This window comes from Scylla paramamosain, chromosome 12, assembly GCF_035594125.1.
Source record: "Scylla paramamosain isolate STU-SP2022 chromosome 12, ASM3559412v1, whole genome shotgun sequence".
NCBI lineage: Eukaryota > Metazoa > Arthropoda > Malacostraca > Decapoda > Portunidae > Scylla > Scylla paramamosain.
Window position 1 is genome coordinate 17,545,448 of NC_087162.1, and position 16,460 is coordinate 17,561,907.

Genomic DNA, 16,460 nt, shown 5'->3' on the forward strand with positions numbered 1-16,460 from the left:
AATGAAAACTGAGACAAAAAATAAATAAATAAATAAATAAATGAAGGTCGCGGTTCCTCATTACCAGGTACCCTTCCCAAGACGGCCATTTCCCGTCTGGCCGCTCGATTTCCTCCTTCAGCCGGTCCGACCCGCCGCCCTCCTTCTCCTCCTCCTCCTCCTTCTCCTCTTCCTCCTCCTCACTTCAAGCCTAGCCCTTCAACCCGACATGCCGCTGAAGTTAATGATGATTTATGTGGTTTCTTATATATTTCGCGTTTCATTCCTAAATTCACTTTTCAACACCTCTCACGTCATTTTTTTTTTTTTTTTTCCCAGCAATAGCCTTGAAGTCAATAATGGTTTGTGTGGTTTCCTTCACAAAGTTCACGGTTCATTCATAGTTTTACCGTTCATCGCCAGCTTACATCATCTCATCTGAATCCGACAGAAGATCGAAGCATTGTCATCTCACGTATCAAAACTCCCGTGCACTTCATTCCACTCTGGCCCATTACGCAAAGCCGTGGAGGATACTACACTTCCTACATTTCCACTCATCTGCTTCCACTTTCACACATAGTCATACAACTCATAAGAAGGGAAACTAGATACTGGAAATGGAAACATCAACTTATCACGCGGATATTATTTTGACGAACTTATCACGCGGATATTATTTTGACGGGAAAATCCTCTCGAGTGAAACCCCTATCACACTAACACGATGAGCAAGCATAAACGGCCATCTGGGAAAAACTGTTAGCATGTGGCTTTGGAAAGTTTGGGGCGAGGAGAAAGCCTGATACTGCCAGTGAGCGGGAGCTGGGGTGGCAAGAAGGTGGCTGGGAACAAGGTACACTCCACGATAAACACTTATAGCACACCAATTTGCAACAATGGAACGTTATTATTACTGTTCAACTTTCCCTCGTTGTTCATGTGTATGTGGTTTGAGGTGTTATTAAAAACTGGCAATCGGCACCTGCAGCAACACCACCAACCAGGCAGACGCTCTTGCCCACTGTTGGTTGACCGTGACCATGAAGAAGAGGGAAAGCCTAACGTCACAAACCACAAACTCCAGCTATTTATAGATGGCTGAAAAAAATTCCTTTCAGGACATAACGTCGAAAAGAAGTACACACACACACACACACACACACACACACACACACACACACACACACACACACACACACACACACACACGACGATCAATATGATTTTAAACATGTGTAATCGTTTAATGCACACCTTTTCATAACACCCAAGAAGAAGAAAAAAATCATCCAATACTATACCACTGTATCGACACTGGCCTTCGTCTTGCACATTCCAGATGTCTTGTCCTACATCCTCGCAGAGTCCAACTGATGCTGACCCTCTGGCCACACCCTGTCGCCACTTACTGTGTGTGTGTGTGTGTGTGTGTTATTTTACCTCGCTCTTCACTTTTTTTTTTTTTCTCTCTCTCTCTCAATCCCACCGACCTTCACTTGCAGACACTTTCATGGTCCATACGCATCAGACCCGGTCCCTCCTCTCCTTAGGAAGCCTCCTAAGGAACCTCAGAACATTTCAATGCAAAAAGATCCTACAATGCCATCATCATTTACATGCCTATCGAGAAATCTTTAGCACAGGGCTGGCCTGGTCACTGCCCACCCACTTTATTCTACTTCCAAATTAGAATATATCATCTAAGCTATATCAAGGTGCTATTATTATGAACGAGATAACTCGAAATGTTCACAATTTGCTGATTCACACAACTTGAAATGTAACATTTTAATAATATACATAAATATACCTGCTTGTCAAGTTAGTTTGGCATATTCGCCAACAGTATTTTTGACGTCCGCGATACATACTGACGAAATACTAATCATGTCCTTCAAGCGAAAATAATTGAAGCAAACTTTTTTTTTTTTTTTACCACTCGGTAAATCACTGACAGCACGCTGCTTACTTCCGGTATTACTTTATTATGTACATTTATCAATCTTAAACTAGCTCAGAAATTTGTAGGAGGAAAAAATTAATATTAATGCCAGCGGTGCAGCTATTAGATATATATCTCGGCAACACTCCGTAAGCTTGACCTCACATACTCGACCTGTCCTGACCTAACCTAACATATTGCGCAACATTTGTTTTCGATATCTCAAAGTACTGTATACAGAATGCGTTTCAAGTAATCCTTGACGCAAGCTCACTAATGTCGGTATATAAATGGAGTGTTCTAGAAGATACCGGGTGATGAATAAGGCAGTAATACAGGGGTGTCTTCACCTGATCCTGTTATCGCTCTCTTCCTTCGCTCAATCTTCGCTGGTGTTTTGCTATACCAAGATATCTAATATCTAACATACTACTTCAAACTTACATCCTCTAAAAACGTGCACGCACGTTATCACAACTATAACATATCCTATTGTACGCATTATCGACACAGCTTTTAGGAACCATGTTATACCATTTAAGATTTTATACTACTATACTTCATATTTTATTCCTTCCTGGTTATTTCCTTCCCAGTAACACCCACTCTGCCTCTCCCTAACAAGGACAGCAGAGTCTTAGTGTGCGTGCAGTTTACTGCCGCTCCTTAAGAACCCAACGCACTCGTATGAACTGATGTTATAAGCAGTGGCAGTAGACCTGAGCCCGTGTTGACCCGGTAATACCATCCCAGTGTGTGTGTGTGCCCGACATGCACGGTAAGACATGATGACGGGTGAAAACTAATCCACCAACCTCCCTCCTCCCCTGAGGACCCAGTGACCTAACAAGGCTACAGCACACGTCAAAGTGGCCTACAGGTGCATAGGCGGGCATCAAGTTAGTACAGAGGCACGTGTCAACAAAAACTGGACGCACGGCAAGCGTCTGGACACCGACAGCGGCGCGCCCACGGAAAATTTAAGCAGTTCTAGAGAAATTCCTCGACACTGTTGGGGTACAATTATTTTTCCTACGACTTCCTTAAGCATTACTAAACTTGCTCACCTGTTAGTAAGTCAAAATAAAGGCGAAAACGACAGCAAAATGATGCACTTGTTCCTGGGCCTGGGTCACGCAACCGTCCTGAGCACTGGCTGGGTTGTGTCTGGGAGGCAGCGATCGATTGCCGTTCTGCCATCTGGTGGCGCGGGAGGCAACCTGTGCCGCACGCGCCCGCCGCCGCGTGCTGCCCGCCCTCACGTGACGGTGTGCTACCTGGTCCAACAGGTTTCTTTTGTTTGTGCACCATCTTCCTTCAGACAGGTGTACAATATTAAGATTTGTGTATCTGATAGTAATGTTACTCTACCTTTACTGAAAACAGTGTGTTTCATTACGAGGTTACCCTAATGTTCCCCGGTACTGTACCTACTGGTAAATTTACCACTTGCCCAAATACGGTGCCCATTTCCTCGGTGCCCATGTTCTCCGTCTCTTAAGAGGCAACATTTGTTACCCAGTAACGGTTTACTCAGATATTTATGTGCAATGTTTCCCAATAATTATGTTCTTTGGTATTCATGTTTCCCGGTGCCTGTAGTTAGAACAGGTTTAGTTTGGTTATTTTAGGACTGGGGAACAGAGATAGAGGACAACATAGGTGCCTCATTGATAACGGGGAGCATCAGCACCGAGAAACAGGTACCGGGAAACACATAAGCACCCTCATATTACAAATCATTATATTGCATGGTATCTTCCTATGGTTATGAACATACTCTGTATATATATATATATATATATATATATATATATATATATATATATATATATATATATATATATATATATATATATATATATATATATATATATATATATATATATATATATATATATATATATATATATATATATAATTTTTTTTTCATTCGGTTTCCTTTCTTTTGAAGCCTTTAATATACAAGGATTGATTGACTACCACTACCGCGTCGCAACAACGGGGCCATATAAAGTTGGAGTTGCCAGGAAATCCAAAGAATCTACTTGAAAATGTTATCTTTCTTCTTAACTTAATGAATATGTGATCTGCAGATTTAATCCTGCAGTTTCATTTCAGACTTGTGTTCTCTTATTGCACCTCCAGCAACAATGACAGATAAAGGGTAATAATGAAAAAGTAAACTTTTAAGGAAACAAATGGCATAAATGTTACAACAGCATATATATGTGTGTGCCTCTTACAGTGCGACTGGTGGTTGATAGAAAATAAGTTAGGTTAATAAATAATTTATTTATGCATGCATTTCTCAATATCATGTACAAGTTACATCTAGGCAGCTCAATAATATGAAAGATCTATTTGGACTAAATCTTTTGTTTGTCCCAAAATTTTAAGATCTGTATTCAGAAACTATGAATATTTACAAGCACAACACTATAGCTTCAAACTAACCCAAACATAAACATATGATAGTCGGTATGTTTACCATATCATGTAGTATGAAGGTGAGCGATTTATCAAGATCTTATCTTCAGGTAAATGCAAAAGTTGTCACTAATCACTGATGTTGTCAGAGAGAGAGAGAGAAAAAAAAAAAAAAAAAAAAAAAATATATATATATATATATATATATATATATATATATATATATATATATATATATATATATATATATATATATATATATATATATATATATATATATATATATATATATATATATATATATATATATTATAGACACACACACACACACACACACACACACACACACACACACACACACACACACATACGTATATGGAAGAAATCACAGAGCAGTTGCATGAAGTTTCTCACATTCTTTATATACTTATAAAAATAAAACCTCACTCACCAGAATTAGGATTAAGCAGTGGAAATGTGTTAAAAAATTCAAACGTAAGAGTTAGAGAGTATAAGGAAAACTGTCACACACACACACACACACTAATCATAATTGTGTGTGTGTGTGTGTGTGTGTGTGTGTGTATATATATATATATATATATATATATATATATATATATATATATATATATATATATATATATATATATATATATATATATATATATATATATATATATATGGAGAGAGAGAGAGAGAGAGAGAGAGAGAGAGAGAGAGAGAGAGAGAGAGAGATGCACAAAGGCACATGCAGGAGCTCCTAAGGATTGCTAAAGATTTTTAGGAAGGCTAAGTGTTTCAAACATTTAATTTCTATACAGAGGGATCAACTATAAATATACATTTACTTTGTTATATTATTATTATTATTATTATTATTATTATTATTGTTATTATTATTATTATTATTATTATTATTATTTTTACACTATCAAAAGCCAGGACCATAAATATGAGATGTTTACTTAATTAATGATATAGGTTTCTTAACATGTTTATAACTATTATGTGTGAAATTTATAAGAACAGGAAAGCAGAGCTTGGAATGATAAGTTGTACAGATCAAAATCTTCAATCAGAGGATAATAATCAAGTAAATTTAACATATGAGAAAAGACTGCATGCTAAAAAAGACAAAAATTAAGAAGTGTGTGTGTGTGTGTGTGTGTGTGTGTGTGTGTGTGTGTGTGTGTGTGTGTGTGTGTGTGTGTGTGTGTGTGTGTGTGTGTGTGTGTGTGTGTGTGATGGTGGATGGAAGAGTAAATCTTGTGAAGACATATTTGAGATGTGCAAATAGATACACTAGACTATTTTAAGGTGAAAAGGAGAAGAAGGTTAAACTCTCAGAATACATGATTACATAGAGTGATGTGTGTGCAGAAAATATGCAGCATCACTTCAGGTGTGCAGTATACGTAGTACCTTAGAATAGATGGCATTATAAAAAGACCAAGGAAAAATTGGCGATTCTGTTGTGAAAAAATGTACATACTGTAATAAAAGTTGATAAATCATATTTAATTTATGCATATGACACTACTGATTGCAGGGAATGAAACAGATTAACATAGGGTAAAATAAATTCAGTATGTTTTACATGTTGGTGAACTGGGAAATCATGACCAAGTGTAATTCTTTTTTCTTCTTTAAGAAGATAATATGAACCAATTGATTTTAATTGGTGCACAGTGTGGAATTGTTAGAAATACTGTGTAATCTCCTGAATGGAGAAACAGTAGCAGAAACAAATATGATTAAGTAATCTTGTTCATATGTAATAGTGGAGCACAAGATGTGAATTTCCAAGGAAATGAAAGGATCAAGAACATTTTGAAGGGAAGAAACTAGTAGGATTCTTAGGTGCATGGTGGACATTTGCTTCCTAAATTCTCTCAAAGTGGAAGCCAAGAAAGAAAGGTCTTAATTTTTTTTATACCTACTTTGCTACCTAATTCTTTCCTAATCCATCGCAGTGAAAATGCCATCTCATAGTGCTGCATTTTACTACTCTGTCAATCTACAGATCATTCCTGCTTTTTTAATTGATACATGGAACTCATCGTTAACACTTTCATTATAATCATAATTTTTTTTTTTTTTGTTCACACTACAGGAATCTCCCAGATTACTAATTCACAATGTCTAAATGCCATATTTCTAGTATCATGTTATTTTGAGGTACTATGCATGCTTCATTGTTTACCATACTTTATTTTTATCACATAAATCCCAATGATTAACAAGAAAAATGTGTGTGTGTGTGTGTGTGTGTGTGTGTGTGTGTGTGTGTGTGTGTGTGTGTGTGTGTGTGTGTTTACCTAGTTGTATTTACCTAGCTGTGACATACAGGAAAAGAGCTATGCTCATGCTGTCCTGTCTCCATATCTATTTTTATCTAACTATGTCTTAAATTCATTTAGCGTATTTGCATTAATGACTTCTTTGTCCAAATCATTCCAGACCTCCACAGTTCTATGTAGGAAGCTATTTTCTTAACATCTCTTCTACAAGCATCTTTTTTTCATTTTTCTGCCATGTGTCCTTGACCCTCTTGTATCCTACATCACCAAGTCCTTCCTATCCATGTTTTCCATTCCAGTCATCACTCTGTACAGTGTGATCAAATCACCTCTCTCTCTCTCTTCTCTGTTCCAGTGTTATAAGACACAATTTAGACAGTAGTTTGAGAGATTAGAATGGTCCTTCAAACTTGGAGGTAACTTTGTTGCTGCTCTTTGTATCACTTCCAGTTTTCTTATAGATTTTTTTGGAGCTAGGTAACCATACCACAGCTGCATACTCTAGTCTTGGGCATATCACGGTCACAATAAATTTTTTATCATTTCCTCATCCAGATGTGTAAATGCTGTCCTTATATTTCTCAGTAGGTTATAGGTTTCACCTCTAATATTGTTTATGTGTTCCTATGGTGACAGCTTATCAGTAATAATTACACCAAGGTCTCTTCCTTCTGTCCTTTTGCTGATTTTCTCATTCTCCAATGAATAATCTCCCCTCTGTCTCTTGCCACTCTTGCCAGATTCCATCGCACTACATTTCTTTGTGTTGAATACAATCTGCCACTTTTGGCTCCACTCCCAGATCTTGTTTAAGTCCCATTGAAGTGCTATGCAATCTTCCCCTTTTTCTATTTTTCTCAATAATTTTGTATTATCTCCAAATAAGCTAATGTAGCTGGTTATATCTTCTGGCATATCATTAATGAACATAGCAAACATTACCAATGCCCACAAAGAACCCTGCAGAACCCCACTTAAAACTTTCTTCCAGGCTGATCTTTGATCCTTAATTACTGTTCTCATCTCTCCACCTTCCAAGAAGTTCTCTATCCAAATTAGCAACCCTTCTCACAATCTTCAAAACATCTTCAGTTTCCATAACAACCTCCTATGCAGTACTTTGTCAATGATTTTTTGAGGTCCAAATAAATACAGTCTGCCCAGCCATCTCTCTCTCCTGCACAATGTATATAACTCATGAATAGAAACTCAACAGATTTGTAGTACATGATCTTCCTCTTCAAAAACCAAATTGTCTGTTTGTCAACATGTTGTTTTCTTCCAAATACTTGATCCAGTGTGTGTGTGTGTGTGTGTGTGTGTGTGTGTGTGTGTGTGTGTGTGTGTGTGTGTGTGTGTGTGTTTACCTAGTTGTATTGTACAGGGCATGAACCAAAGCTCCTTTTGTCCTGTCTCCATATTCATATTTATCCAGTTTCTCTTTAAACATGTTTACACTGTTTGCTGCAACCACCTCTTCCTTCAAATCATTCCAGATTTCAGTAGTTCAATATGGGAAGCTGTATTTCTTGATGTCACTTGAACATCCACTCTACTTTATTTTCTTCCCATGCTCCCTCATATGTCTCTCTCCTTCCTCCATCTGTAGTACCAAGCCATTTCTGTCTATTCTTTCTATATTGTTTACTGATTTATACATTATCAGGCCTCCTCTTTCTCTTCTCTCTTGTAGTGTTGGTAATCCCATCTCTCAAAGTGTTTCTTCATAGCTTAGATCTTTCAATTCTGGTACCATCTTTATTGCTATCCTCTGTATTCTTTCCAGTTTTTTAATCTTTCAATTCTGGTACCATCTTTATTGCTATCCTCTGTATTCTTTCCAGTTTTTTAATATCTTTTTTTTTTTTTTTTTTGTTATGTGGACTACTACTGTGTATTTCAATTTAGGACGTATCATGCTTGTTGTAATTTTCTTCATTTTTTTTTTTTTTTTTTTTTTTTTTTGTGTGTGTGTGTGTGTGTGTGTGTGTAAAGTTTCCTCTCATGTCTCAGCCTTCATGCTTCATGCTTGAAAAGGAATAAACTCATGTATTTTAATTCACAATAAATATGAAAATAAAGAAGACTGTATGAAAGAATAATACTGATGAACATTTACAGAATAAAGATCAGAGGCTATGATCAACATGGCAGAGACTGGTCTAGTTTCATAAAATTCACAAAGAAAATATTTTAACAGCCACATTAATAATACTCTTTACTGAGATGACAGTGATCCATGCTTAAATGGCCAACTTTTTGCCAGTACTGATGCTGATTTCCTGGCAAAATTTCACATTAAGTACCATATTTGACAGCATATAAGACACACCTTTTTTATTTTTCATAAAAATGGTTAAAAAAATCACCCTGCATCTTATATGCGAATGTGAGGCCTCCTGTATATTTAACTTTGAAATTTCTTTCATCCATAAACCCAAAGATTTTTCTTTTCTTTTTTTCTTTTTTTTCATGTAGAGGGGCACCAGCCAAAGGCAAAAAAAAAAAAAAAAAAAGACTGAGGTGCCAGTACCCGTACAGAGTCGAAAGTGTTAGTAAAAAAAAAGAAAAAAAAAACAGGATAAGTGTCTTAAAACCTCCCTCTTGAAAGAGTTCAAGTCATAGGAAGATGGAAATTCAGGAGCTGGCACAGAGTTCCAGTTTCCCAGAGAAAGGGATGAATGACTGAGGATACTAGTTAACTCTTGCATTAGAGAGGTAGACAGAATAGGGATGAGAGAAAGAGTCTTGTGCAGTGAGGCCGCAGGAGAAGGAAAGGCATGCAGTTAGTAAGATCAGAAAAGCAGTCGGCATGAAAATAGTGGTAGAAGATAGCAAGAGATGCAACATTGTGGTGATGAGAGAGAGGCTGAAGGCAGTTAGTTAGAGGAGAGGAGTTGATGAGACAAAAAGCTTTTGATTCCACCCTGTCTAAAAGAACAGTATGAGTGGAACTTCCCCATACATGTGAAGCATACCCCATACATGGACATATAAAACCCCTGTACGGGGTTAGCAGCTGGGGGGTGAGAAAAACTGGTAGAGACAACTCAGAACACCTAACTTCATAAAAGCTGTTTTAGTTAGAGATGAGATGTGAAGCTTCCAGTTTAAATTATAAGTAAAGGACAGACTGAGGATGTTCAGTGTAGAAGAGGGGGACAGCTGAGTGTCATTAAAGAAGAGTGGATAGTTGCTTGGAAGGTTGTGCCAGTTTGATAGATGGAAGAATTGAGTTTTTGAGGCACTGAGCAATACTAAATTTGCTCTACCCCAATCAGAAATTTTAGAGAGAATGGAAGTCGGGTGTTCTGTAGCTTCCCTGCATGAACTGTTTACTTCCTGATGGGTTGGATGTCGATGAAATGTGAAAAAATTGCAATGATGTGCATCAATGTGAAGGATTTTAATAGTCAGGTTGAAGTAGTCAGAGGGTGGAGGAGAGGAAGGAACAAGCCCTGAATCATCCAGGGTAGAGTTTTTATTAAAGGTTTGAGTGAAGAGTTTAGCTTTAGAAATAGATGAGATGACAGTGGTGCCATCAGGTTGAAATAAAGATGGGAAAGATGAGGAAGCAGTTATTGGAGATGTTTTTGGCTAGGTGCTTGAAGTCACGAGGGGAGTTAGACCTTGAAAGATTTTGACACTATTATTATTATTATTATTATTATTATTATTATTATTATTATTATTATTATTATTATCATTATTATTATTATTATTACTCAGTATTATAGGCAAGGGTGCTATATTATATTTTTCAACCATAATATGACTAGGCCACTACCTCTGTTTTATTACTGCAATCATGTAGGCTATTTTTACTATTGTAATTTCTTGCTTTTTGTTTAGCTGTACCACTAGCTTGCTTTAAAAATTACATGCTTAAATACATAAAATTTTTTTTTTCCTGAATATGCCCTGCTGAAATGGGGATGTGTCTTATATGCCCATGTGTCTTATATGCCATCAGATACTGCTAAAAAATTATAGAGATGTTACTGATGACCAAAGCAGACTTGCATTCTCATCATCATAACACTCCGTTTCAAACATAAAGCTTTCAAAAGCATCAGTACATTGTCATCAATACATTATGAAGCATACTAATAAAAGCATTGACAAAAAGTGGAGGTAGTGTACCATGTCATCATTTGTTTATGACCATTCATATCTTGGTAGCCTTTTGCTGAGCATAGTCCCAAGACATAATAATCATGTTTCTTGACAACTTCTATTTTAGTCTATTTTTAGTAGGTACTGTATTTGATGGCATATAAGACGCATGGGCATATAAGACGCACCCCCATTTCAGCAAAGCATATTCAGGAAAAAAAAAGTTTTTTTATGTATTTAAGTATGTAATGTTTAAAGCAAGCTAGCTTGCTTTCTTTAAACATTACATGCATTACATGCATTACATTACAAAGCAGTCAAATTAACTTGATTATGTGTGACACCAGATTTATTAGCTGATGATTATTAGACAAATATTCCACAAATAATGTTCCTCAGCAATTATATATATGTTGTTTCTAATAAAGTATCAGACACAAATTCTAACATTCAATGACAAAAAAGAAAAGACGAAAAAAAAAAATAAATAAATAAATTAATTAATTAATTAAAAAATTAAAAAAAAAAAATATATATATATATATATATATATATATATATATATATATATATATATATATATATATATATATATATATATATATATATATATATATATATATATATATATATATATAAATTAATGAACAAATAAAAGACCAAAACTTAAAAACAATCAATCCCAATATACCAGTATTCCAGAAATTAACCATTGCTATCAAGTGTCATCAATAACATTAATCAATACTTAGTTAGGCAAACAGTTCCAAAAGAAACTGTGAGATGCACATAAATAACAGTTAGAGTAACTAAACTGTGCAGGCAAAATATGAAAACAGTATATCAAGTATAGATCAATGATTAAGTTCAAGTAAGCACCCTGATGTTCAGTAAGAAAATAGAGAACAAGATGAAGGAAAGAATGCACAAGAGTAAAGGAGATGTTGTGATACAGATGAAAATAAAGTCATATGATAATGCATTAAATTAGTGTAAAAGTGAATGACAGAAACCTAAGAATTCATGGTATATGTCAGTGTACACCAAGGATTGCTGCAGAGCCTCTTGTTTTTCATTAAGATCTTGAAGCATCAGCAAGAGGCTTTAGATTGGAATCCTCAGGGAATTAAAGTATGCAAGTGACTTGGTCTACATTATTGACAGATTTGAAAATTGAATGAAATTCATATGCTTAAAAGAGAGGATGAAATTTAGTAATTTATGGAAAAATGTAAGGTAAACGAAAACATTACTGTACAATCTGGATAATGTGTTTATGATAAGGCGTCAAGAAGCCATGTTTATCCAAGTGCAGAATATAGGATGTAGGACAAGTGTAGGTACTAAATATACATACAAGAACTCAGTTTTATTGTTGAACTCAAGTCTGGGTATGAGTACTTTTGTGAAGTACTTCAAGTGCAACTACTTTTTACTGTTTTAACTGTCTTTGACTTGTGGAAAACTGGCAGTCTCTCTCTGCCTTGAGTCACCTCTCATGACTTAAGTGTCACTCACCCCAGATACTATGCTAATTTGCACAAGTACAGTAGTATAATGGGTGGTGGGTTATGTAACATTATTACTTTTAACCAATGGGAGACTGGCCAATGAATAAAAAAAATAGATAAAAATAGAATAAAGTAAGAGAATAAAAAATCAGGCTTACCAAAAGTGCTACCTCTCAAAAATCAAGTACTATGGTAAATATATTCCAAGAGAATGAGATGAATTTAGTTCCTGAGTTGTCTTGATATTCAGGTCATAAAAGAAGTGAAAAAGAGAAACCTGTAGTACACTTTGTGTGCTAAGCGCATAACAGAGGTGATAGTGTCTGGCACGGAGGCATACATTCCCCACTCTTTTTCTCGACCTAAACCTTCCAAACCTTGGTGTAACACAGCTTGTTCTCGTGCTATACATGATAGAGAGGTGGCCCACAAAAGGTACTTCCATCACCAGAATCTCATGCACTTTATATTTCTGCCCAGAACCATGCCAAGTCTGTTCTCCAACTAGCCAAAAACTCATTCATTAATAGAAAGTGTCAAAACCTTTTAAGATCTAACTCCCCTTGTGACTTCTGGCATCTAGCCAAAAATAACTTCAATAACTTTGCTTCTTCTTCTTTCCCTCCTTTATTTCAGCCAGATGTCACCACTGCTATCACATCTATTTCTAAAGCTGAACTCTTCGCTCAAACCTTTGCTAAAAACTCTACCTTGGACAATTCTGGGCTTGTTCCTCCCTCTCCTCCACCCTCTGACTACTTCATGTTACCTATTAAAATTCTTCGCAATGATGTTTTCCATGCCCTCGCTGACCTAAACCCTCGGAAGGCTTATGGACCTGATGGGGTCCCTCCTATTGTTCTCCGAAACTGTGCCTCCATGCTTGCACCTTGCCTAGTCAAACTCTTTCAGCTCTGTCTGTCAACATCCACCTTTCTTGCTGGAAGCTTGCCTACATTCAGCCTGTTCCTAAAAAGGGTGACCGTTCTAATCCCTCAAACTACCGTCCTATTGCTTTAATTTCCTACCTATCTAAAGTTTTTGAATCTATCCTCAACAGGAAGATTCTTAAACATCTATCACTTCACAACCTTCTATCTGATCGCCAGTATATGGGTTCCATCAAGGCCACTCCACTGGTGATCTTTTGGCTTTCCTTACTGAGTCTTGGTCATCCTCTTTTAGAGATTTTGGTGAAACTTTTGCTGTTGCCTTGGACATATCAAAAGCTTTTGATAGAGTCTGGCACAAAGCTTTGATTTCCAAACTACCCTCCTACGGCTTCTATCCTTCTCTCTGTAACTTCATCTCAAGTTTCCTTTCTGACCGTTCTATTGCTGCTGTGGTAGACGGTCACTGCTCTTCTCCTAAATCTATTAACAGTGGTGTTCCTCAGGGTTCTGTCCTGTCACCCACCCTGTTCTTATTATTCATTAATGATCTCCTAAACCAAACTTCTAGTCCTATCCACTCCTACGGTGATGATACCACCCTGCACTTTTCCACGTCTTTTCATAGACGACCAAACCTTCAGGAAGTAAACATTTCACACAAGGAAGCCACAGAACCCTTGACTTCTGATCTTTCTAAAATTTCTAATTGGGGCAGAGCAAACTTGGTATTGTTCAATGCCTCAAAAACTCAATTCCTCCATCTATCAACTCGACACAACCTTCCAGACAACTATCCCTCTTCTTCAATAACACTCAACTGTCCCCCTCTTCTACACTGAACATCCTCGGTCTGTCCTTTACTTATAATCTGAACTGGAAACTTCACATCTCATCTCTAGCTAAAACAGCTTCTATGAAGTTAGGCGTTCTGAGACATCTCTGCCAGTTTTTCTCATCCCCCCAGCTTCTAACTCTGTACAAGGGCCTTATCCATCCATGTATGGAGTATGCTTCACATGTCTGGGGAGATTCCACTCATACTGCTCTTCTAGACAGGGTGGAATCAAAAGCTTTTCGTCTCATCAACTTCTCTCCTCTAACTGATTGTCTTCAGCCTCTCTCTCACTGCCGCAATGTTGCATCTCTAGCTGTCTTCTACCACTATTTTCATGCTAACTGCTATTCTGATCTTGCTAACTGCTTGCCTCCCCTCCTCCTGCGGCCTCACTGCACAAGACTTTCTTTTTCTCACCCCTATTCTGTCCTACCCCTATTAATGGAAATAAGTCTCTGCAAATTATTTTATCTTAGGAATATTACTAGTGCAAAGTGTGGCTCAGCAGCCAACAAGTACATGAAGTACTTGTTGGAAGTAGGCTTTTATTAATTGATTTATTAGCTAATTAATTAATTCATCTGTTATTTTTTATGAAAACACTGGTCAAAGGCAACAAAACATTATAAAGAAAATCTTGTAAATTACCAATAATAGACTGTTGTCTCTCTTAATAAATTCACCTGTCTTGGAGATGTAGCTCATTAAGAACTTAAGGTATTGTGACTTAGGTTCAAATGTATTTATTTTTTCATTTTTTTTTTTAATGAAGTGCACATAAGACATAAGACTGCATTATAGTAATACAAATCCAAGTACAAATACTTAGTTTCATTGTTGAATTTAAGTTTGAGCACTTTTTGAACTGAATCCAAGTACAAGTACTTTTTACTGTTTTAACTACTTTTGATAGGTGGTAAACTAGCACTCCCTCTTTACCTTGAGTCATCTCCCATGACCTCAATGTCACCTCGTCCCAGGGCACATCTCTGTTAATCCCTTAACCTGACTTCCCTTCTGCCCACACTAGTCATTAAATATTACACATTTTTTTTTTTTTTGCACTCATGTATTGAAAAAATAAAAATGTTAAGTACTTTGAGTCCAAATACAATTACTTTTGAACCTAAGTACAAGTACACATTATTGTGTAGTACAAGTGCAAGTACATGTACAGTACTTGGATCCAAACCTGTCTCAGGAAGCCACAGCCACTACTAATCTCTACCAATGCATCACAGTTTTCAGAATGTACATAGGTAGCCAACTTTTCCTTTTTGCATTGATTTTGCACATCAAGTAGTCATTTTATGACAAAAGAATCCACAATATTCAATAGTGTCCATCATTCACATAGAAAAACTGTAGTGGATCTGTGTGTGCATTGATTTTCTTCCTTTATTTCCTTGTTTTTTGTCACTCTTTGACATGGCAAGAAGCATGAAACTCTTTATTTTTTTGTAAGTGTTGCTCTGGTCAGTGGCAATATATATATATATATATATATATATATATATATATATATATATATATATATATATATATATATATATATATATATATATATATATATATATATATATATATATATATATATATATATATATATATATATAAAGTATCAGTTCCTAAAGACTACTATCAGAAAGCAAGTCTTAGAGAAGTGTCTTGAAACCAATCAGGGAGCTCCTGAATTTACCAGTAAAAGGGATGGAAAATTTAATATACTGAATAACTTTTGCACTAGTGAGGACAGAATAGAAAAGTAAAACAAAGTGAGAAGTCTTGTGCAGCAAGGTCAGAAGAAAACAGAAGAATGCTGAGTGATATCATTAGCATAGTAGATGATGAATTTGATTAGGATCATTGATGAATAACAGGCAGAGAATGGATGTTAGGATAGACCTCTAAGGAACACCACTATTTATAAGCTTAGGGAAAGAACAGTGTCTACCACAGCAACAACAGAATGGCAAGAAAAGAAACATCAGATGAAGATACTGAGAGAAGGATAGAAGGAGTGGGAAGGTAGTTTAAAAATTAAACCTTTGTGTCAATTTTTTTTTTTGTGTGTGTGTCTAAGGCAACAATGAAATGTTCACCAAAATTCTTAAAAGAAAATTACCAAGATTCAGTTTGGAAGGCCAGAAGATCACAAGTAGAAATACCACAACAGAACCCATACTGGTGATCAGATAGAAGGTTGTGAAGTGCCACATGTTTGAGAATATTTCTGTTGAGGATAAAAAAAAAAAAAAAAAAAAAAAAAAATATATATATATATATATATATATATATATATATATATATATATATATATATATATATATATATATATATATATATATATATATATAAACAAATAAAATAAATAATAATAACAATAATAATAATAATAATAATAATAATAATAATAATAATAATAATAATAATAATAATAATAATAAT

The 16,460-nt window shown here is 35.8% G+C and overlaps 1 protein-coding gene across 4 annotated transcripts in view; it reads right to left on the reverse strand.

The window, feature by feature from the left end:
* The window catches only part of LOC135105789 (uncharacterized), a 185,118-nt gene extending 181,970 nt beyond the window's left edge, over positions 1–3,148 (reverse strand). For 2 of the 4 annotated variants that reach the window (XM_064014305.1, XM_064014304.1), the window contains exon 1: positions 2,992–3,148. The gene's annotated coding sequence lies outside the window, so the exon portion shown is untranslated. The remainder of the gene's footprint in view (positions 1–2,991) is intronic. The other 2 variants (XM_064014301.1, XM_064014303.1) reach the window with 2 other exon arrangements.
* Between the last annotated feature and the right edge of the window lie 13,312 nt (positions 3,149–16,460).